Source organism: Euprymna scolopes, chromosome 3 (assembly GCF_053919585.1).
Source record: "Euprymna scolopes isolate OS-2025 chromosome 3, ASM5391958v1, whole genome shotgun sequence".
NCBI classification, from domain to species: domain Eukaryota; kingdom Metazoa; phylum Mollusca; class Cephalopoda; order Sepiida; family Sepiolidae; genus Euprymna; species Euprymna scolopes.
This window is the reverse complement of record NC_136484.1, coordinates 46,659,710-46,683,175: the sequence shown is the minus strand read 5'-3', so window position 1 is coordinate 46,683,175 and position 23,466 is coordinate 46,659,710. Positions and strand designations below refer to the sequence as shown.

General features: G+C 31.3%; 1 protein-coding gene across 3 annotated transcripts in view; it reads right to left on the bottom strand.

Moving 5' to 3' along the window:
• The window catches only part of LOC145254715 (histone deacetylase complex subunit SAP30L-like), a 73,354-nt gene extending 55,698 nt beyond the window's left edge, over nucleotides 1-17,656 (bottom strand). Inside the window, exon 1 of one of the 3 annotated variants that reach the window (XM_080113431.1) lies at nucleotides 17,632-17,656. The gene's annotated coding sequence lies outside the window, so the exon portion shown is untranslated. Of the gene's footprint in view, nucleotides 1-13,805; nucleotides 14,033-17,631 lie in introns of those variants that run through there. The other 2 variants (XM_080113410.1, XM_080113420.1) reach the window with 2 other exon arrangements.
• Nucleotides 17,657-23,466: the final 5,810 nt, after the last annotated feature.

Below are 23,466 nucleotides of genomic sequence, written 5' to 3'. Positions count from 1 at the left end.
CCGACATTAATCCAAAAGAACTTTTTTTCTTCTTAAATAAAATCATGTTTTAGTTTATTTTTAAAGAAAAAATAAAAAAATAAAAAAAAGAGAAATAAGAAATAACATTAAAAGCACTAAGTTATAGCAAGTTTCACCGCACACATAAAAACGCCGAAATGAGAATACGCACAAAAGATATAGTCGCCATCTTTATAAACAAATGAACTTGAAATGGAAAAAAATTCAATTATAAATAAGCATTTAACCAAGACCGTCTTAAAAGACACGATTTAACTCCTTTCTTAACAACAATTTATTGAGTGGGGGTGGGGGCTCACACGCCCCTATCCTGAATTCGCGACCGTGGGCCGGCAATCCGGCATGACACTGGACTGTTTCTCTTGTACCAAACGTTAAGCATTAATGGCGGAAAACTGAAGGGAGACATTTTTTTTTTTTTTTTTTTTTTACAAAAGCATCACCACATTATCAAGGCCCAGAGGCCACTCAAGGATAAGGGTTAAAGAGTGTACAGTAGAAGTTGGTCAATATAGTAATCATTAGTAATGAAAATTTGGTAAATTTAATAACTTATATGGAACGGCTCATCAAGAACTTATTTACCTTAGACTTGAACACAACCATATTGTAGTCAGCCGGAAAGCAGGAAAACGGAAGACAATTCCACAGGCGTGCAGTTCTAAGAAAGAAGCTTTGTTCATGGAATCTATGTTTAGGTTTAGGCACAGATAAAGAGTGGGGGAAATTATTGATAGTGTTTACAGCTAGACGAGTGTTTCTTGTGAAAGTTTGGCGAGGGGGGACCATAGATTGAAGCTCAGTTGAACACTTTCCATGAAAATAACGATACATCAGAGACAAACTCGCAACATCTCTTCTGTGAGATAGAGGTTGTAAGGAGGAGAAAAGGACATCTCCTACGAGGCTACGAAGTCTATTTTGAACTCTATCAAGGCAGGACAAGTCCTTTCTAGCAGCTCCTGCCCAGATGTGGCAACAGTATTCCATCCTTGGACGTACCTGGCTCTTATATAGATAGAGAATAGCATCAGTAGTGAGATATCTACTGGATCGATAGAAAGATCCCACCATTTTTCCAGCGGCCTTGGCAACAGATTTGATATACGTGTTCCATTTAAGATCAGGAGTAATGGTCAAGCCCAGAAGCTTGTCAAAACTTGAGGCCTCCTGAAGACGAGAGACATTCATTTCAATTGATGACAAATGTGGATTAAAATGTTGATGATGTAAAGAGAGAAGCTTGGTTTTAGATGCATTAAAAGTAACCAGCCACTCCTTTCCCCATTGTACTACATGCTCAAGATCAGAGGAGAGAGAATTGGAGAGTACTTGCTCGTTTACTGTCTTAGATGTGGTACCATAAATGGTAGTGTCGTCAGCATAAATGTCTACAAATGATGTAAGGATATGATTTGGAAGATCATTAATGTAGATCAGGAAAAGAGTTGGGCCCAGGATGGATCCCTGAGGGACACCGGCATTAATACTGTGAGCTTCTGATTTTTGCCCCTCAACTACTACTCTTATGAACCTATCAGAAAGAAATGATTTAATAATTGAGAAGACTTTTCCAGCTATACCATAGCTAGCGATCTTATGAAGTAAACCTTTATGCCATACCCTATCAAAGGCTTTAGATATGTCAAGAGCAATTGCCCTAGAAAGATTGCCACCGTCGAGAGATTTGCTAATCCTATGCGATATAACTGTAAGGACATCTGCTGTAGATCTAGCAGAACGGAAACCATATTGAGTGTCACTAAGAAGGTTATTTTTGTTGAGATGTTTGATTACTTCTGTATTTAACACAGATTCTAGCAACTTACTTATGACGCACAGGAGACTTATTGGCCTGTACTGAGTTTTGAAAGTCGATTCATAATTTTCTTAGTAGGTTTCCGATTACTTTTTGATTGTATTTGAAAGATTAGAGACTAAAGTTAATTTCCAAAAGGAAAAAAAAAAAATTACACGGGGAAAAAAGTTATAATAAAAAAATGTTTTCACGACAACATTCGGAAATTGACAAGTTCAGCTAATTTAGTTAAATAAATTCATTGTAAAAATCCATAGAAAGATAAATATTAGTTTTCTGGGACTATTTCAAATATAATTAGTAAAGCCCTAAGATATGGAATTAAATAAATTTAAAAAAAAAAAACAAAAAAAAAACACCTTGTTTGTACAAAAAAAAAAAAGAAGAAGCTTAATTATCCCCCAAAAGCGAAAGATTCTGCCTTCGTACAATCAAAACAAATGAAATTTCGTCTAGCGTGAGTTTTACGGAAGTTCAAAGTGTCAAAGTCAAAAGCTATCTGAAAATGACGTCATGTGGTTGAAAGGAGGAAGGGGGGTGCAAAGCCGACTGTTTTTTTTTTTTTCAGCCGTGCAATCGTGCATCCGTACATTATGAACGTGTATAATTTTTACTATTTTTTTACATTAATTATTTTACTGTGTTCCTGCTTTAAAATTAAAAAAAATATATTTTTCAAGATTATATAAAAAAACTTGTTAACGCTAAAGATTACACGTTCATTTCAGACAAGGAAACTATTATAATCTTACATATAGAAATTATGCTAAAAATGTATTAAAAAAAAAAATATATATATATATTTTTTTTGGTGTGTGAAAATAATATCGTTAGTTCGAGAAATTAGTTTTTCTTGGAGTTATATCAATTTTAATATGGACTTCAGGAGCTTTTTTCGTAATGTTCCTGAACAAATTAATTTGTTATTGTTACAATTTACGACGTTTATTTTCATTGAAAAATGCAAAAATTATTTTTCTGTTTTTTTTTTTTTTTTACTACTGAAAACCATAACTTTAGTTAAGTTTATTTTGTTTAAACAAAATAATACATTTCCACTGAAATTTAAATAAAAATAATGGGTTCATTATATTTCGTGATTATTATTTCATAAAATACTGAAAATTTCATTAAAATGGGTTAATTTCCTAATTTTTGGTGAATTTTTTTAAGTAAAGGGAGGGGTCAAAATGTATAAACATTATAAACATTTTGACCATCGGCTATTCATTTTGCACGTACCCGAGTCCCAAACTGATATAAATAATTGCACACTGAAAACATTTTAAACAACCATTTTTTATATTAAAATTATTTCATAGATTTCAGTATTCAAGTAAAAAAAAAAAAAAAAAAAAAAAAAAAAAAAAAAAAAAATCAATGTTTAATTTTCATTGAAAAAATTATTCCAGTAAATTTAATTATAAATGTTTCCATTCCAAGAATTTGTGACTGTTTTTATGACTGTTTTTTTGGTGCTCGAGAAGAAGCAGTCTATTGATGGCGGCCCACGGCCACGCATTTGGAACGTCCTCCCCGTGTTAAGAATGGGTTTCTAAATAATAACATTATTTTAGCACGATCTATAATCGACATAAGTACCGAAATTTCAATATCACATGATTTATGCAACCAATCTTGTTTTTTTTTTTTTGTTTGTTTTGTTTATTTACAAAGTTAGTATTCCTTAAAAACCGTGTTTTTTCCAAAATAAACTCTAACCAATTGGTTGGTCTGCGAAAAAACCGTTAAATGTTTTTGCGTTGACATGGACGCCAATTTTTCTCCAAGTATACGTTGTAGGTATTTCTTCTCCACGAAAGCAAAATGTGACACAAGGTCGCTTTTGTTGTGGGAGAAAATAAGCTCCCCAAAAATGGGCACTCTGGCAGTATGCAAAAATAAAATTGCTTTAGTATAGAAAGGTTTCCCCCTCCATTGACTGAGGACAAATATTAACTTGGGTGTAGCAACAGGAAGAGGAGTTTTCGAAATAAATAAATAAATAAATAAACAAAAATGCAAATGGTCGAAAAGGACGATAAGTAATGGCAGTTAAGTTTTTGAAGAAAAAAATTTTATTCGTATAGAAAAAAATGGCGTCTATGTCAACGAGAATTTAATGCAGATTATGGTCAAATTACCACGTTTAAAAAGAACAATTATAGAAAAATCAGTTTTGTGTGCACCAAGAGGGCGTGATCACCTCCCTATTATACTTTAATTGTAAAATGAACTAACTTTATAAACAGTGTGGCTTAAACTTCAATGAAATATAAACTATCCACTTCGCCGTAAATTGCGAACCGATGCTAAATAACTGGGGCTTCCACACTATTAAGACGAAATTTCGGAAATCGTGATACTGAATTTCACATGAAAACAATGATATATCTACGTATTCTTCGTATTTTTAAGATGATTATATCCAAAAATTATGAAAATCGATAAGACAGAAAATTATTTATTGAAAATAAAAATAGAATTTGATGAAAACGATCGTAAGACATAGGAGAGCTCAAAAGGGAGGTCATTTTCCGTTTCGATTTAAACAAGATGGTCGCAATTTTTCGCCTGCTAACACTATTAAAGTTGTTTTTTTTTAACAATTCAATAATATCCAGATAATTTTGACTGCCTGATTTGGAAGCTACCATTGTAATTTATTAGAATTGACAAAAAAATCAGTTGAAACCAGTTTTTTTTTTTATCTGAAAACTCCATTTATCGACTACAAAATTTCGTTCTGATAGTTTAGAAGTGCCAAATAAATAAATAATGATAATAAATCGGCAATTATGTTAAAATAATTGGCGATTATTATATTGTGTAGCTTTTTGGCGAAATTGTTATTTTTATTATGATATAACAATGTTAGATTTTATATTATTTGTAAACAAATTGTTGAAAGCAAATTATTTACTATGCCTCCCCACGGGACAGAGTTAGACACCAGAGTCGTTTTTTTAACGTGGAGAAAAATATTCTCAGTCGTGAAGGATTTCTCCTCCACTGACAGAACAATAAATTGAAGTGCTGCAGCTGCACTGCTGCAGCATCTGAAGAACAGATACTACACTTTGATCTTAACCCGAAAATAGGTTGGGGGGGGGGTTAACACATGTTCGCCATTTTTCAGCCGTTGTAGATTTCTATATATTTTATTTTATTCAACAAATAATTTTTTTTTTTTAAATCAGTATTTTTAAGAGTGGCGACAAACTACAATACGAATTCTTACACAATTTCCGTTTTTACGCCAAAGTGCCGTTTTAATATATACTAGCAGATCGCCCGGCGTTCCCCGGTCGTAACTAGTCGTTAGATCGATTTTTTTTTTTAATATGTGGTTTTAAGCCAAAACAACAATACTTATTTTACTGTCATGTCAAAAATAGTAATATATCCCAAAATTACGAAAATCCATTGAGTAGAACAATTGCTATAGTGTTTTTAGTAAAAAAAAAAAAAAAAAAGTCTATAGTTATCGGTAGGCATTGCCAAATGAATGTGAAAAAAAAAATACGGATGATTCCGTGACGTCAGATTTGTGTTAACTATATATAAACTATGGAAAAGCAGAAGCGACTTAATGATTTTTAAAAACCTTTGTTTATCTTCAAACTGCAATTAATAATTAATCTTTGTTATAATTTTGTTAAGTTTTAAGATTTACACAGTTTAATGATTAATAATATTATAAACATTCGTATATTAAAAATGAAATACGGTTTCACTGAATGTTCATTTGGTTAACTACCGGCTTCCATAGTTTATTCGGTAAAAAGAGACAAACAAAATATGAGGGGGTGCTATAAAATGCTTAATATTTGTGAAATAATATTTTCAAACTAGTTTTTATCTGGCGATAAAATAGCTGACAAGAGCCATGTTTATATTAAAACTTAATATTTAAAAAATATTTAAACACAATTAATTAAAAATCTATGTTGTAACGGAATATTTTGAAATAATGGAATTTTAATCATTTTAATCTTTTAAAAATTAATTAATTTTTAGGAAGTTTCTTTTTCTTGGCAATTCAACTGATTATAGTATATATTAATTCGAAAAAAAAACGCTATTTAAAAAAACATTTTTAATTGCAACTTCAAGGTGAATTTTTGTTCAATACGTGTATTTAATTTTTAAAAAATAAATGTCTTACTTATTTGAACTTTTGTTTCATAATAAATAGAAATTTCGATAGATTTAAATATATTTTTTTCAAATTTCGAAAAAAATAAATATGGAGGGGGACACGCACTAAAAAAATATTTTCCCTTGTATATTTTACGGAAACTGCATTTTATATGTAATTTCATTCTAAAATTGATAAGTATCGAAAATTTCACGAAAATCTGACCATTAGTTGATTTATGCTAGATTTATTAAACACGGGCATGTTTTCACGTTCGAAATGCTTACAACATGGGAACGTTATTTTAAAGCGCCAATTATGTAAACACGATTTTCGTCTTGCAATTTCATTATTTTCGTACGATGAAAAAAATTTTTTTTAATTATTACAAATTTATTTTACCCTTCGTCTTTTAAATGGTACAAAAGTTATATTGATAATATTAATTTATAATAAAGTTATACTGATAATATTAATTTATAATAAAGTTACATCGTTTTACATAGGGGGGGGGGGACAATTCTGTGGTGACTTTTGGCGGTGTCTGTCTAGTTATCGGTTAAAAGTAAAACAAAACGTCAGCCATTGAAGTGACGAAAATGGAGATAAATATGTCCCCTGCATTCGCAATCTTTAAGGTGTTCCCATCGAAGGAAAATGTAATTTCCCCAATTTTCCATAAAAATTACTTTTAACTATAAATAATTGGCTGAAATCGTTTAGCCTTCGGGGACAAGATCAAAGTGTAGTATCTGTTCTTCAGATGCTGCGCTCTGCATTGCAGTCTGCACTTCAATTTCTTGTTCTCTGTCAGTGGAGGAGAAATCCTTCACGACTGAGACAATTTTTATTTTCGTTCCTTTTCTCCACGTTAAAAAACGACCTTGGTGTCTAACTCTGTCCCGTGGGGAGGCATTGTAAATAGGAACTATAAATAATTGGTAAATATTCAGATTATTTACAACAGAACACAACACCGACCACTCTAATTTTTTTTTTTTATTATTTTTAGCGGCAATCGGGATCGCTGACAACGAATCTGATAATCAAACCCGGGGCAAATTTACCGTTTGCATGGTATTAACCCTTGAACCTACGAACTACGTAAGACAAAAAAAAAGTCTTTCCGACATTACCCCCCTCCACTTGGTGTGCTTTTGAAAAGCTTTTCTTCTTCTTTTTTGTATAAGTTTAAATGTTCCACAACAGATTCGTACGCCACGTGAAAAGGCAGTTCCCTACGTGAAGGCACATTCAACACCCGTCGTTTATGCTGCCGCGCACGCGCATAGCGTAAACGGAAGCTGTAAAATGGCGGAAAGTAGTTCGTGGGTTCAGGGGTTAATACCATGCAAACAGTAAATTTGCCCCGGGTTTGATTATCAGATTCGTTCTTAGCGACCTCCATTATCCTTTAAAAAAAAAAAAAAAAAATTAGAGTGGTCGGTGTTCTGTTGTAAATAATCTGAATATTTACCAAATAATTTTCTATTCGGTGAATGTTCTTAATTTTCAACGTGACAATTTGCTGTTTTTGCTTAAAATAACATATCTTTAAAAATCGACCTTTCGACTATTTTAACAAGCCCCCAATATTCTATTGATTATTATATTGTACGCAATATATAGTAATGATTTCAAAAGTTAAACTATATAACTTTGTTGCCATCAACTAGAATCGAAGTCAAAACATAGCTTTTCAACCATTTTCGTTACCATCTGAACTAACCACAGGCAGATACCAGAACTTTAAAAATTGATCAATTTTACCATATAAATATATATTTGCCCATGCGGAGAAATAACACGTTTAATCGACTTCCGACTGCTAAGTTCCCTTTTTCTTTTAGCCCTTAGCAGCTATTTTTACCCGCTAAAAAACAAATCAAATTTGTTCTAGGAGTGTCATAAGTCGCCATTAAAAAAGGATTGATTAATAGACTCGCTATCTTTCGAAGCTTATAACAATATGAATAATGTAATTTAAACCCTAATTTTTTGTTTCAATAAAAGGACCAAAGACCAAACTTTAAAATAATAAAAGGTGTTATCGAAAAATATACAATATTTTTTTTTTAATTTTAACTTAATCTAAATATAATAAATATATATAAATTTTTAAAAAATCACTTGCCTATATAAAATACTAATCAATGGATGCGTCCATTCTTCATTTATGAGAATTTGTCCATTATTTGTATTTTATATTCCATGTATTTTTTTAATAAAAGAATTTTTTTTAAGCAACAATTTGAAAAGACCGCCATTTCGTAAGTATTAGCCGGTGTTTTCTTGTGTTTCTTCCTGTTTTGAAATTCGGAGCGATAAAAGGACAATAACACGTAAAAACAACACACACGCATGAGCCGTCAAGCCTTGTGTGTGAAAAAAATGTGTCACCGTAGTTGGAAAACGATCATATTTTACTTATCAGTTTTTGCCTAAAAAAAAAGTCGACGATTTTTCGATTTTTTTTTCTTTTCTCAAAGAAATACATGAGTTTTTGATCTTATATTTTATTTCTTTTTTATGGTGTGAATTTTTTTTTAATAACGTTGAATGAAATAGAAAAAATTGTCGTAATTGTACGAAATTTTCTTGATAATATAACAAGATTATAAGGTTTCATTAAAAAAAAAAAATCAACGTGGTTTAAAAAAAAAAAGGTTTTAAACTTTGGACTTTACAGGTAAATTTGCAAATAACTATTCGTTTTTGTTGTTTTTGTTTTAAATTAGCTAATTTTGTTTATAGATCTTTTATCTTCAATTTGTGATATAAATTTGAGGTGAGAAAAAGAATTAAAAAAAAAAAAAAAAAAAAAAAAAAACGCTTGTCTACAATATTATATTCGGTTTATTGGAAAGAGCATAAAATTTCACAATGAACCTGAAAATATTGTAAAAATTCAACCATTAGAAAAATTGATAGATTTTTAAAGTTTAAAAATTGAAAACAATTTAATTCGTATATTAAGTAGCAACTGTTTAAAATAAAGAAAACGCATATTCCAAGTTATTAGATGTAAAGAAGTTCTTTACTAAAGAACGTTAGGCGGACCTGTACGAGAGTGCCTACCTCCTAAAAATTTATTTTTTTACTTTTTAAGTTTTTTTTTCCGATTATCATAGATTTCTGACTTAAGTATCATATCAGTAGAAAAAAAAAAATTGATAAAAATAAAATAAATAAATCTAATGATTTTTAAGAAATGGGTTCACTTTCTCGTTATAACTTTCTAATCATATCTTGTCGCTCCATCTCTTCAACCAGCGGCGTGCGATTTCATTACCAACATTGAGGTCTTCGTCCGTGCAGTTGGGCCCCAGGATGTTAAAATGTGCTCGATGGTCTGAACTTGGGCACCACAGGGGCATTCAGCAGTTGTAGAGTAACCCCACATGAGGAGGTTGTCGCCAGTTTTTGCAACTTTTTCCCTTGCAAATCACGTGACACGTTGGCAAACTTTTGCCCTTTCTAATCACGTGACACGTTGGGAAAGAAATGGACAGTAAGTCAGGTAGCAATGAAGTAGAACGTTATAACGAGAAAGGGAACCCCCTTCTTGAAAGTCATTAATTTTTTTTTTTTTTTTTCAATTTTTTTTCTGCTAATATGATACTTAAGTCTGTGATCTTTGATAATCGTCGGAAAAAGTTTTTTAAAAATGGTGTAAAACGCGTATTTTAGGAGGTGGGCACTCTCGTACAGGTCGAGGTCTACCAAATGGTATTCTCCGAGAGTCACATACTATAGGAACTCAAAAGTTTAATTTTTACCCCATTTTTAAATAAAATGTCCCCACGAGGTCAAAATTGAACATATGACTACTCCCCTTCCAGTGCACGTTGAGCTTTACCCCGATTGTTGATTACCACAATAGGAGCGCACACACACAAATAATAATAATAATGATAATAATAATAATAATAATAAGGTACTCATGGACTTATTGATCCGTGCTGAACTAATAACGTTATTATTTAAAAAGTCATTCTTAACATGGGTAGGGGAGGGCGTTTTGTACCTATTCTGTACTTTAACCTTACAATTGAATAAAAAAAACAACACCATAAAACTTTAATTAAACTTGGAAATACGATTAAAAAATAGCGCGGATTAGCAATAATAATGATAACAATAACAACAATAATAATAATTAACAACAACAAATTTTTTAAGGCCCACAAGAGAATGTGGGGCTTAATTTATCATTCACTTCTAAAACTAGCCAATGTAATTGAAACCCCTAATTTTGATATAAAGGGGGCAGAGACCGTTTTGCATTCTAACATAAGGAACTTCAGTTACACCGTCTTTAGAGTCAGTTCAACTTCAGTTTGAAGGCATACGGTGAATGAAAATATTTTAGCTAAAATTTTTAGCTAATTGTGAACAACATATTAGTACTTCTTGGCTAGGAACAAAGTGTAGTATGTGTTCTCTGATACTACACTTCACCTTTTCTGTCCTCGATTCATGGAGGAGAAATCCTTCTAGACTAAGGCAATCTTAATTTTTGTTCCTATCCAGAGTGCCCCTTTTTGGGGAGCTAGATTTTCCCCACATTTAAAACCGACCTTATATCTAGCTCTTCCCTCGTGGGGAGGCAAGTAAATAGGAACATTAGTATATGCACCATTGCACCACTTCTCTTCGTTATTATGTCTTTATCGTAAAATAGACACTAGCTTTACAGCCATTAACTGTTTTCTACCAGAAAGAGAGTCTGAAAAAATAAAAAAAAATTTTTTCACTTATTTTTGACCACATCCAGAGGGCTCCAGTTTTTTTTTTTGTTGTTGTTGTTTTTTTTTGTTTTTGTTTTTTTTTAATTTTTAGGGGGAGGGCATTTCACCCAACATTCAAAATGAACATTGCGCCTAATTTTACCCTCAGAGGGAACTAAATAATATTAGCAACAACCTGCAAATTTTTAAAAAAAAAAAAAAACCTCCCCCAAAATGACGCAGCCGTGCGACGTGCGTGCCCGTGCAACCCCATTTCCGAAAGTACTTCAAATTATTTTTCTCAAAATTAAAATGTATTTGGTATTTGTGCATTATTATATATATATATATATATATATATATATATATATATATATATACACACACACACACACACAGTATGTTCAAGTTAAATTTTTACGATATTTTTTGTTTATTAAATTTGTTAGATGAAAGTACAGAGTAGTTCACAAAACACCGTCCTCGTATTAAGAATGGGTTTCTAACGTTATTATTTCAGTGCGGTAACATACTTGTGCATCTATGTATTTTTTTTACAGTAAATAAAGCACATGCCTGGCGAAAAAATATTTTTAAAAGCATGATTTATAAAAAAAGGCGTCCAACGAAATCCATAAGAACAGAATTGAGCCTTTTCAAACAAATGAAACAAGTGCTTCCTTCATTTAAAAAAAAATCGTTTAAATGAGTTGATCAAATTAATTAATACATGTGTCAAACTGCAACCTGTCAATTGGGTCATTTTATATGCTATCATTTTAAAAATAGCAAGGATGTTAGAATCGTACTCTAGCGATATATAGATTACATTTAGGACATATTTTAGAAGAGTTGATGCAAGAGAGAGAGAAATAATGACCTTCACCTTTAAAAAAAAAAAAAAAAAAGCAGTTAAGTAAGGCGCCCACTCCTAACAAAGATAAAATATATATTTTTTGATTATTCCGACTATTATTCCTCAATTTATTCGAACTAATATTCTTACATTCATAATGTTTCGGCCGATATAACCTCCGACTCCGACCTACTCCCGGCGCATCTCCCCAAACTTGGGAAATTTAAACGAAATGGATATTTTCGAACTGAACGAAATGAGTAGCCCGAACAATACTAATTATCAAACTTCATACGAAAAAAAATCTAAAACCGTATAAATATTAATTTGTTTCTTTAAAAGAAAAACAATAGATCTATAACAGATTTTATTTTTTAATTGTAACTTAAAATATTTTTGTCTGCGTGAAAGATTTCAATAATAAGACCAGCAAGTCTCATAAATAGATTTCGAGAGGAGCAAGTGTACATTTAATTTTAATTGTATTTTATTTATTTATTTTTACTGTTATCGACTACATTTGAACACAAAAATAAATATTTTGCTTATAAATAAAATAAATATTTACATTTTGGTCATTATTTAGTAAATAAAGCAAAATACGAAAATGTTTATATAAGTTTAATTTGAAATAAGAATGAATGAATATTTGAAATGGATTCCTGATAGAAAGAACGAATTAACGTTTATCACCAAAAATGATCACAACTAAATAAGAGTTACCAAGAAAGGGCCACAAAATGGGTTAATTTTTAATAACAAACACTGAGTAACGTCATAGACCCGTCCTGTCCATGATGTAAGTATTTAGTTTGCTTAAAGCAAAAAAAAAAAAAATATTTTTATTATGAAATTTCTTTTATAAGAAGGGTTGTAGTCAGCCACATTGTCAGGCATTTTTTTTTTTTTTTTTTCAAAATGTCATTTGAACAGACGAGAAAATAAAGAATGCACGGAAAAGCGTGAACCATTATTTATGAAGAGAAAAGAAAGTCGAATATTTTGGAGACTTATTTAAAATCTAACTTAATCTGTTTATTATTATTATTATCATTATCTATTTCACACGTGTCAACTTTGTTCGTTTTTGTGTCGTCTTTATTCTTTATTTAGCTTATTTACTCACAGGTCTTCTTTCAATCATAACGGAGAAAAAAAAAACTTATTTTACGTGACAATTAGATGAGAGATGTCGATTTAGTAATTAATCAATTGTTATTTGTTTTAACTAGCTGTTGTTACCCGGCATTGCCCGGGTAGAGCATTTAGAGAAAAGCGATTAAAAATATAGACATATTTACATTTTTTTAAATAGGATTTTTGAATATTTGTTTCATTTTTTCCCCCCGTTATTTCGATAAATATTTATTTGATTGCAACAAAAAAAAAAAGGTGGGTGTGCTTATGCACTGATCTGATCTGATGTTACCGTGCTATTTTTTTTAAAAAATAGTATTTTTAAATTAAATTCAAGTTTCATATCTTATATATATACAATTAGATTAAGTGAAAGTACAGAATAGTTACAAAACACCCTCACCAGGTTAAGAATGGTTTTCTAAATAATAACGTTACTATTTCAGCACGGTAACAAAAAATAATTAAATGTGTATTTATCAGTTATTTTGAGGCGAGAGACACAAGATCTTGTCAGGAAAAAGAAGGAATTGATCAAACAAGGATTTTAAAGATAAATAAAAATAAAATTCAAGAAAGGAAGTAGATTTTTGTATACAAATTATGCAATATAACTTTTACTGCATTTTTTTGTTTTTTGTTTTGTTTTGGTCTTTCCCCCGTAATTTGAAGGCATAAATATTTTCATGTTTAAAGAAAAATATAGGGCGAATTAAAAACAAATAGATTATTTTAATTAAATAAGTAAAAGAAAAATCTATTCAATGAAAAGAAAATTATTTTTATTGCCATGAATCAGTTTTATTAATTGTTGGTTAGGGTGGAAAATTAATATGAATTGAAAATTATTTAATACATTAAACTGTATATAAAATAAAATAAAAGGGCAATCTAAAAGGACGTCAAGGGTTTTTTTTTTTTTTTTTTTTTTGTGAATGAAATTTACCAAAATCCACCATTTCTTTTTTTTTTTTTTTTCTATTTATAAAATAGAAAGATTAGGAAGACGAGATTGTTTATAATTTTTTTTTTTTTTTTGTCGACACGAGCCAAGGAAGGAAAGAGAAAATAAGATGGAAAATATACAATCAACAAACAAACCTGCTTTTTGAATTCCGTTGTTTCGAAAGAAAGATCCTCCCTTGGAATCGCAGATCAGATCAAATAAATACGTTGGATTTCTATTTAAAAATAAGATCCGTATTAATAAATGAGCATGAATTTGTTTTGTCGTTCGGTAATAGACTACCGACGTCGTGTCTTCCCAGTCGAATGCTTCTGCTACACAAAAGATAGCAGTATGGCGGCTTCGCTAAGTGGATGCATATGTCAAGGGTCAAACTGAAAGGGTCGGCGGATCATGTCAGGTCAGGTCGAAGGTTACAATACATTTCCTGTCCATATTCGGAGCAAGAGAACACGCCTACGTCGAGTTGTAAACAATAAAGCAGACGCACGTTGTCATTAATTTCTTTTTTTCAAAATATTTGCGTTGAAGGAAGTCAATTTAAACCACGTTGTAATGACTATATCAAACATGAGATCCTGTGTGTCTATTTTTCTCGCCTATACAAAACTTTGATAAATTAGACATTGCATTATATAAAAAATAAAGCAAAAAAAAAAAAAAGTGACACAAAAAGTAGTTAAAATTAATTTATTTTAAAAGTAAATAAATAAAAAGGTTATATTTTAGGCACATGGAACATTGTAATAGTGCCGAAATACTACCGTTATTATTTAGAAAGCCATTCTTAACATTGGGGCGTTTTTTTTTTTTTTTTTATTCTAATTATTCTGTACTTTCACCTAACAATTCAATAACCGTAAAAAAAATTGGCTTGAAAATCCTTTCTAAAAATAGCAGGGTCTGTAAACTGCACAAGTACAAAGTTGATGACTCATATTTACCTGGTGTTTTCACTTTGAGGGCATAAAGTAATTCGAAATAGTCGTTAAACTTTTTATTTTTTTAAATTTCTATATGGGTTTGTTAAATTGTCAATGTCAACAAATATTTGATTAATAGTAAAAAAAAAAATAAATAAATAATTCCATGTATATTTTATCTAAGTTACTTATGAGAAACATACACAATATCTGGTCTGATTGTTGTTTGATTCTCTCCCACTGCAAGAACTTCAGGGTCGGAAAGTGGTGTGCCAGGGCAGCCCAGCCGGCCAGCCCCGTTGACATTCTCTGGTGAGTGTGCCTCAGGCGATTAGCAATAAACTATCTCTATCTCAAAGAAAGAAGGCAAAGCCTGGGAGGGTAAATTTTTACGACGTGCCCCAGCGTATTATAAACACCGCACGCAGCACCCATGTTAAGAACGGCTTTCGGAATACCCCCCCTCAACCTCGAAAGCCGTTCTTAACATGGGTGGTTGACTGGTTGGGGGTGTTTATACTACGTTGGGGCAGGTCGTAAAAAACTACCATATCCCTAGCCGGAAACCAGAGAATTGATTAAAATGAATGCAAGTAAAATTAGTTTATTTTATTATCTCCTTTCTAAAAATGAGGGTTTTTTTTACCACTTATCAAGGCCCGGAAGCCACTCAGGGATAAGGGTTATTGCAAGTACATTACGTTAGTGTGGAGATTTGATGAAGTGTTTACTTAAGGGGGCGGTTCATTAGAAATTTGTTAACATTGGACTTGAAGACATCCAAGTTGTAGTCCGGTGGGAAGCAGGCAGACGGAACAGAGTTCCATAGGCGTGCTGTTCTAAGAAAGAAGCTTTGTTCATGGAATCCGCGTTTTTCTTTAGGAATTCTTTTCTCTCTTGCTCTCTTCTTTTGGAAACTTATTGAATTCATTGAAGATTAAAATAAATAAGCAATAAAACTTTATACCGGGAAGCTTAAATCTACTTTCTTTTCGCAAGTAAAGAACGTTTTGTTTTCTAAATATATTTTTTAACTTTTTTTTTTCTTTTCTTTTTTTTTTTACAAGTATATAATAGTTTTATTTTATTTATTCATTTTTGTTTTTGATGAGGCGTCAAGTTTCAGAATATTGTAACTTAAACATTAAATGTATTATTCCCCCCCCCCTTTCATATCTGGTGAATTTTATAACTATCCCTCGCAATTTTTATCCTTTTTAAACCAAGAGAGAAATTTCTGTGTCTTTTTTCCAAATAATGTAAATCTGTCTCTGGTAAATTGTTTGAATTTCCACCAGTCAATGAAACAGTGAAAAACACCTGTAAGACGAATTATACTACTAATAAAATAAACTAAATGAGACTTCCAGCTGTGTTAGTATTTTTTTTAAATACTATTTTCAAGTTTTACTATATCTTTTTTCTTTTTCATTAAATTGTTAGGTGAAAGTACAGAATAGTTACAAAACACCTGCTCCTCCTCATGTTAAGAATGGCTTTCCGACGTTATAATTTCAGCACCGTAACATACTCTTAGTTTCTGAATTTTCTTACTTTTTTTCGCGTTCTTTCTTTCGTAAATTTGCATATTTTAGTTTCAATTTATTTTATGTCACTGTTTGGACATAGAAAAATAATTAAAAGTTACATTTACACTTTGTTTTCAAATAGAAATTTTTGAAAATCGCTTTAGTTTTCCTTTACTTTATTTTTGATTTCAATAAATATTACATGAATAGAAAATGTTAAAAAAAATATCAATACAATATGTATTTATCAAAGTGTCGTACATAAAAAAACAAAAACACAGAATCTCTCGAATCAACTCATGTTGCATTGTCTACAAGCTACAAGCGTCACCATTGGTCAAAATGTGCGGCTAATCTAAAATCAACTAATCAGATTTTGCCTTATTAAAACAGGTTGTGAAGTTTCAGTCTGCCTGCCAGCTGATTATTGCAGCACTCAGTGAACATGTTTTTGTTTTGTTTTTTTTTAAATGTCGTCAAATAATTGCAATATGCACCCAAATTGCCAAATGACAAAAAAACAGCATGCATATGAAATTAGTGTTGTTACAACTGAATAAGAAAATGATAAGTATTTGTGCAACGATAAAAATTTAGAAAAGATTTAGATGGTGAGACGGTTTCATTAAAAAAACAAAACAAAAATCCATTCAGTGAGCAGTTAGATTTCTTAACACGGACGGACCCCATATAACCGAGACTACCGAGATAGATTCTTCCTGTCGGTGGCCTCGATATAACTCCCTTGTGGGCCATGAGATATTTTTAGATGCTAGAATACCAAATTTGAAAAATGAAGGATAAAGAAAATATAGATATGGAAGATTTTGGAACTAAGAGTTATTTTGGTACTTGTAAAAGTGATTTTTTTTTCTGAGAACTTCATTCCATAACAGATATGTACAATATAACCTTTAGACATTAAAAAATGAAAATATCGAACAAAGGTTATATTGTACATATCTGTTATGGAATGAAGTTCTCCGGAAAAAAAAAATTCACTTAGTTTCATCAAATAATTTTTGTTTGTTTGTTTTTTTTTGTTTGTTTTTTTTTACAGCGAAAAAACAATTTATGATACCGAGCACAAGGTTCGATTTTTTTGGAAGAAAAGCTAGCATTAAAGATGGGGAGGGATTGTCGACGCTTTACAGTTATTTCCCCCTGGAGTGTTAAAAAAATTCAAAGATGGCTGACTAGCGGTGTCAGATGTCGCCATTAAAAATGAGTGATAAAAATGTATCTTTCGAAGCTTATAACTACTTGAAAATGTAATTTAAACCCTAATTTTTTTTTCAATAAAAAGAGCAAAGATAAAATTTTAAAATAATAAAAGGTTTAATAGCAAAATATGCAATTTTTTAAAACCGGTTTACTTTAAAAAAGATTTCAAGAAATTCAACGAATTTTAACTTACTCTGAATATAATAAATATATATATATATATATATATATATAGATATATATATATATATATATATATATATATATTCCAAAAAATCACTTACCTATGAAAAATACTAATCAATGGGTGCTTCCATTCTTTATTTATAAGAATTTGTCCATATTTCTATGTTATATTCCGTGTACTTTTTAAATAAAAGAATTTTTTTTTAAGCAAGTATTAAAAAATACCGCCATTTTAAATTCTCATATCAGATGGTCACAGAGCGGGTTTGTCTCCCTTTCTTCAAGTTGACAAATACGGTGGCCTAAAAACCGCCATAATTAATCTCCCCTTTCTATTTCTGACATGTGTTTGCTGTCAACAAAAGTTAGTCATATGCGTCACCGTACTTGAAAAATGATCATATTCACTCATAAGTAAGTTTGCTTTTATAAACAAACCCTCGACAAATTTTCGATTTTTTTTTATTCTCTTAAAGAAATACATGAGTTTTTGATTTAATATATTTTATTTCTTCTTTATGGAATGAATTTTTTTAAATATCTAAAATAAAACAACATTGAATGAAATAGAAAAAATTGATGTAAGAATCCAATATTTACTGAACAATATTATCAAAATATGAGGTTCCACTTAAAAAAAAAATAAAACGTGTTTTTGTTTTTTGTTTTTTTAATTTGCACATAACGATTCTTTTTGTTTGTTTGTTTTAAATTAGATTAGGTATTTTATTTATTGATCTTTTATATTCAATTTGGGATACATAAACCTTAGGTGAGAAAATTATTTTCATTTTAATAGACATTTCAAAATTGCGGGGGGGGGGTGAATTAAAAAAAACGTTTGTCTAGAATATTATATTCGGTTTATTAGAAAGAGCATAAAATTTTACATTGCACCTGCAAATATCGTAAAAATTGAATCAATAGAAAAATTTTGATAGATTTTTAAAGTGAAAAAATTGAAAAAAAATTAACTCGTAAAATTCAATTCATTTCATTAGAAAAAATGGCTGCATGAGCGCGCGTGTGCACTTTGTAAACACTTTTTTTTCTTTAAATAAAAAATCATTTCTATTATTTTTTTTAAAAAAACTTTAATAGTTTATTTTGGAAGTATATTCCATTAAAAAAATTAACCCGCTTTAAAAAGAGAAATTACGAGTTTTTTATATTTTATTCACAGTTTTGTGTTAGGGGGTGTCAAAATTTCCCCCAAAATTCTGACCCACCTAATGGCTGACTTCAACGTACAGTCATAAAAACGTGTTTTTCCGATGAAAAAAAAAAACTACTCGATCAAATTAAGTGAATTTTATTTTTAAGATCTTCAGTCCAAACCGGATACGTACAATATAACCTTTTTTTCGATATTTTCAAGTTATCGACAGATAGATAAGAAAGATTTCACTCGGTATAAATCTTTTTTGGTGGTATGATTACTATTTCCTGTTAATTTCAGTGTTATGTGATCAGTAGTTTAAGAGTTTATAGGTTAAATATTTTCACACACACACACACACACACACACACACACATAAATCTACTGTTTTATTTATATAGATTAAGTTAGATATTAAATTAATCTAATAATTAATTTAGTTATTAACTGTATCACGTTGACGAAAGTTCTGACAGATTTTAATTGATTGTAATTCTGGTATTATTAGCACCCTCCGCTAAATCACACACATACGCGCGTGTGCACACACACACACACACACACACACACACACACACACACACACACACACAATGAAATTCTGTTTCTTTTTGTTTGTTTTTAAATTTGGAGATTAGTGTAAACACACCGAAAAACTTAACCAAAAGGAAAAAATATTTTATTGTGGGGGATCAGTTTTGCGTATAAAATTGATAATATTATTCCCCATTTTCGAGCTTTTTTTTAATTTTTTTTTTTTTTTTACCTTTTAGGGTAATTAAAAAATGCTATGAGAGATAAATTCAGTGGTACACTTTTTAAACGATTAGGTGTAGTTTTGTATGCTTTTTTTTTTTTTTTTTTTTTTTATTTGAGAATGGTGCTTACCACCCACACTTATGATTAGTAGTTAAGAGAGTTTTTTAGTGGGAGCCCTTGCCACGGGTCTACGGTTAGTGCTAAGGTGAAGGGAGATTTTCATGGTTGCATCATTCCACCGCTCCAGAAGACGAGTACTTGTCATGAAAATAACGATAGAGCAAGTACATGCTCACAACATCTCTCCTGTGGGAAAGAGGTTGCAAGGGGAAGAAAAGGACACTGAGTTTTGAAGCCAGTTTTGAACACAGTCAAGGCAGGATAGGTAACTTTGAGCAGTTCCTGCCCAGATGTAGCAACAGTGCTCCATTTGAGGACGTATTGGCTCTTGTACATATAAAAGATTGTGTTGGGAGTGATATACCTTCTGGAGCGGTGGAATGATGCAACTATTTTTTCAGCAGCCTTGGCAACAGATTTGATGTAAGTCTTCCATGTTAGGTCAGGAATGAAGGTCAGTTGCAGAAGCTTATGAAAGCAGGCTGCTTCTTTAAGATGACAGCCATTCATATCAGTTATGCCAAGTAGGGATCAGAGCGTTCATGTTGAAGAGATAGAAGCTTGGATTTGGATGCGTTAAAATTAACCAGCACCTTTTTGCACAGGTCAGAGGAAAGATACTCAGAGAGATCTTGGTTGTTTTTGGTTAATTGAGGTGTACGTAAATAGTGAAGACCAATCTTCAGTAATTTTAGATATTGGGCAAACTAATGACGTTTTACTAAGTGTTGGGAAGCATTTCTCCTTTAGGCATAACTGAACAGCTTTACAAGAATGGGTGCTAGTTCCAGTTGCAGCTTTTTGAGTAGTATGATTGAAATACTGTCAGGACCAGTTGCTGTGCTGGTGTTTATATGTCCGAGTGTATACTCTAGTACTAAATAAACATACTTGTATATATTTGAATCCTGCATATTTGCGTCTGTTATGTGTATATAGTTGAATGTGTTTACATGGCACTTCTAATTTCACTTAATTTGATCGAGTAGGGTTTTTTTTTACAGCGGGAAAAACACATTTTTATGACAGCAATTTAAGTCAGCCATCTTTAATTTTTTTTAAACGCCACAGGGAGATAACTCAGTTTAAAGCGCCAACACTCCCTCCCCATTTTTAATACTAGCTTTTCTTCCTGAAAATCAAACCTTTTGCTCAGTATCATAACAAATTGTTTTTTCGCTGTAAAAAAAAAAACTACTTGATGAAATTAAGTGAAATTTTTTTCCGGAGAACTTCATTCCATAACGGATAATATAAACTTTTTTCAATATTTTCAATGTCTTGATTAAACTGTACAAGTACGAAAGCCTCCTATTTTTTTTTTTTTTTACTCAAAGTCGGAGAGCTATCAAACCACTAACATGAACGACCTTTTGTACTCCAAAATTAATTTTTCTACAATCATCACCATTCTCAATGCAATTGTCAGAAATTCCATGACACATCTCTGCTTCTGATGCACGTCCATTACAGGGGTTGCTTTCTTAAAGCCTTACACTGTCAATATCTGCAACAATTTGCAATCCCCTCTTATCCATTTGGACGGAATAAAAAAAAATAGGAGGCATTATTTTTGGAACGTCCCTCATCTATTACTGAAAGCAGGATCAAGAATTGCTGCTAATCATGGTGGGAAGGGTTGCTGCTGCTAGTTATAGATAAAACCAGATGATGATGATGATGATATTGGAAAAGGGCATGAGCTATCTTGACAAGGATTAAGAATCAGCTAACTACAATCCATGATGATGATTTGCGCAGCAGTGCTTCGTATGTAAAAAGCTTATTAGCCTTGCTACTGTAGATGCTATGATGAGTATGGTGGGCAGAGGAAAGTTGCTGCTATTTGCCGAAGGAAAAGAGTGTCCGTAAATGCTGAGCTGTGGAATTGCGGAGAGGAGAGAGAACTGCTGTTAGTTGTAGGAGTGAAAAGGGTCATCCTTTTTGTACAATTTGATCGGCTGCTGCTGATAATAACGTCATGGTGAAACCTGGTTGGTTGGTAGAAATGACGATGTGGTTAGATAAACAGTTTTTGTCTAGCTATTATAGGCGATGAGTTGTTAAAAGCTCAAACACCTGGTTTTGGTAGGAGGGCCGCGGGTGCAAAGAGGGCATTACAAGTTTTTTGATGCTATAGTACTGTTCAAACTACTTATTTAAATAGAGGATGAGAGGGGGAAGCTGATATAAATACTAAAGTAAACATGGCTATTGAATTGATACCAAGTTTAGTTGAAAATTTTTATCTTTATGACTAAACTAATTTGCATATTACATTAAAGAAAATCTATTTTACTAATTAGCTCAATGTTATTAATTGTTTGTTCTAATAGAATCGTTTTATTTGTTCTATTTAACAATATCATTTAAAGTTGATTTATTTAATTTATTTTTAATTTAATTTATATTTATTTTCAATTGTTAATAGCTGACAACAGTTGTTTAAAACCGGAGGTAAGCTTATTTATTTAAGCTATGAGAGTTATTTCCCCTTTAAACTGTGAGAGTTACTTTACCTTGGATTTTCATAGACCAAGATGGGTGTGTTTTATGCTTCCTTGAACCCAACATGTGACGAATCCCTCTGCCCGGCTATATGTTTCGAGCAGGCAACACCAGGTATATATAGCTAATTTTCTATTAAATAGAGAAACAAGTTTATCATTCAAACACCACCGTGTTTGAATATATGGTTAAGTGTCAGTTTTAGCCGTTTAGAACTGCTTTAAAGCTTCACAGCTCACTCATTTATCAACCAAGTTTCACACAATTATTACAGTTTATAGATCATTTTCTCAGCTATATTGTGAAAAAAATTTTTTCAGTTTTCGTTAAGTTATGATGAATTTACTGGTGTTCAAAATCATAAAAATTCGTAAGGAGGTGAGCAACGTTTTTTATGACTGGTTTCCATAGTAACCACGTCACTTCATCGACTAGTGTTGCTACTAATTCACCGCTGTCACGAAAAGAGAAGTAACAAGTGAAACAGAGAGAATAAAAGCAGATGAGTGCCGTACATTGTTTTGCATATTTGTATGCTATGCTTATGGGGGCAAGAAAATAAGACTGAAATTAAACAAAGAACAAGTGAATTTACTGGAGGCCTGGAAAAATCATGGATTTCAATAGAAAAATGTGAGCATGGAAAGTAATATGGTTAAGCTTAACATGGAAAAGAAAAGGACAAGATATTCTAGTAAAAAATATAATAAATTTACAACTTAAAATATTGCAACATTAAGAATTTTTTGTTAAATTCAATTTAACATTATATAATTAATTCTTAATGCTGCAATATTTTAAGTTATGAATTTATTGTATTTTTTACTAGAGTTTCTTGTCCTTTTCTTTTCCAGTTTTAACAACTAGTCCTTTACTTTTCCATGTTTAAGCTTAACCATATTACTTTTCATGCTCGCATTTTTCTATTGTAATGCAGAATCGTTTTATCAATAACAATAGTCAACAGTAAATTTTAAAAAACTCTACTCACTTACGTTTCTGAATTTTTGAGATGAGAATTGGTTATCATTTGGAATCTACTGTTCTCATTTTGAGTGCCTGCAAGGATCTGTGGCGCAGTGGTTAGAGTACTTAGAAAAATCAATTGTAAAAGTGATATTGTCTTGAAGATTGACCTTTTCCTTCTTCCTAGTTCTCTTTCTATCTCCCCCACTTCCTGACTGGTTTCCAAACTTAAAATGTGGCAAACATTAAGACTGTAACCTTTTTCCCTCTACCATTGCAAAACTCATTCATATTTTGCAGAGGAGGGAACAAAAACGATAAAATCTACTGTAAAACGACCAAACCAAACACTAGCGATTGAAGATACAAAGAGTTTGAAGAATAAAAACCTTCTACAAAATAACTGGATGCAACATGAATA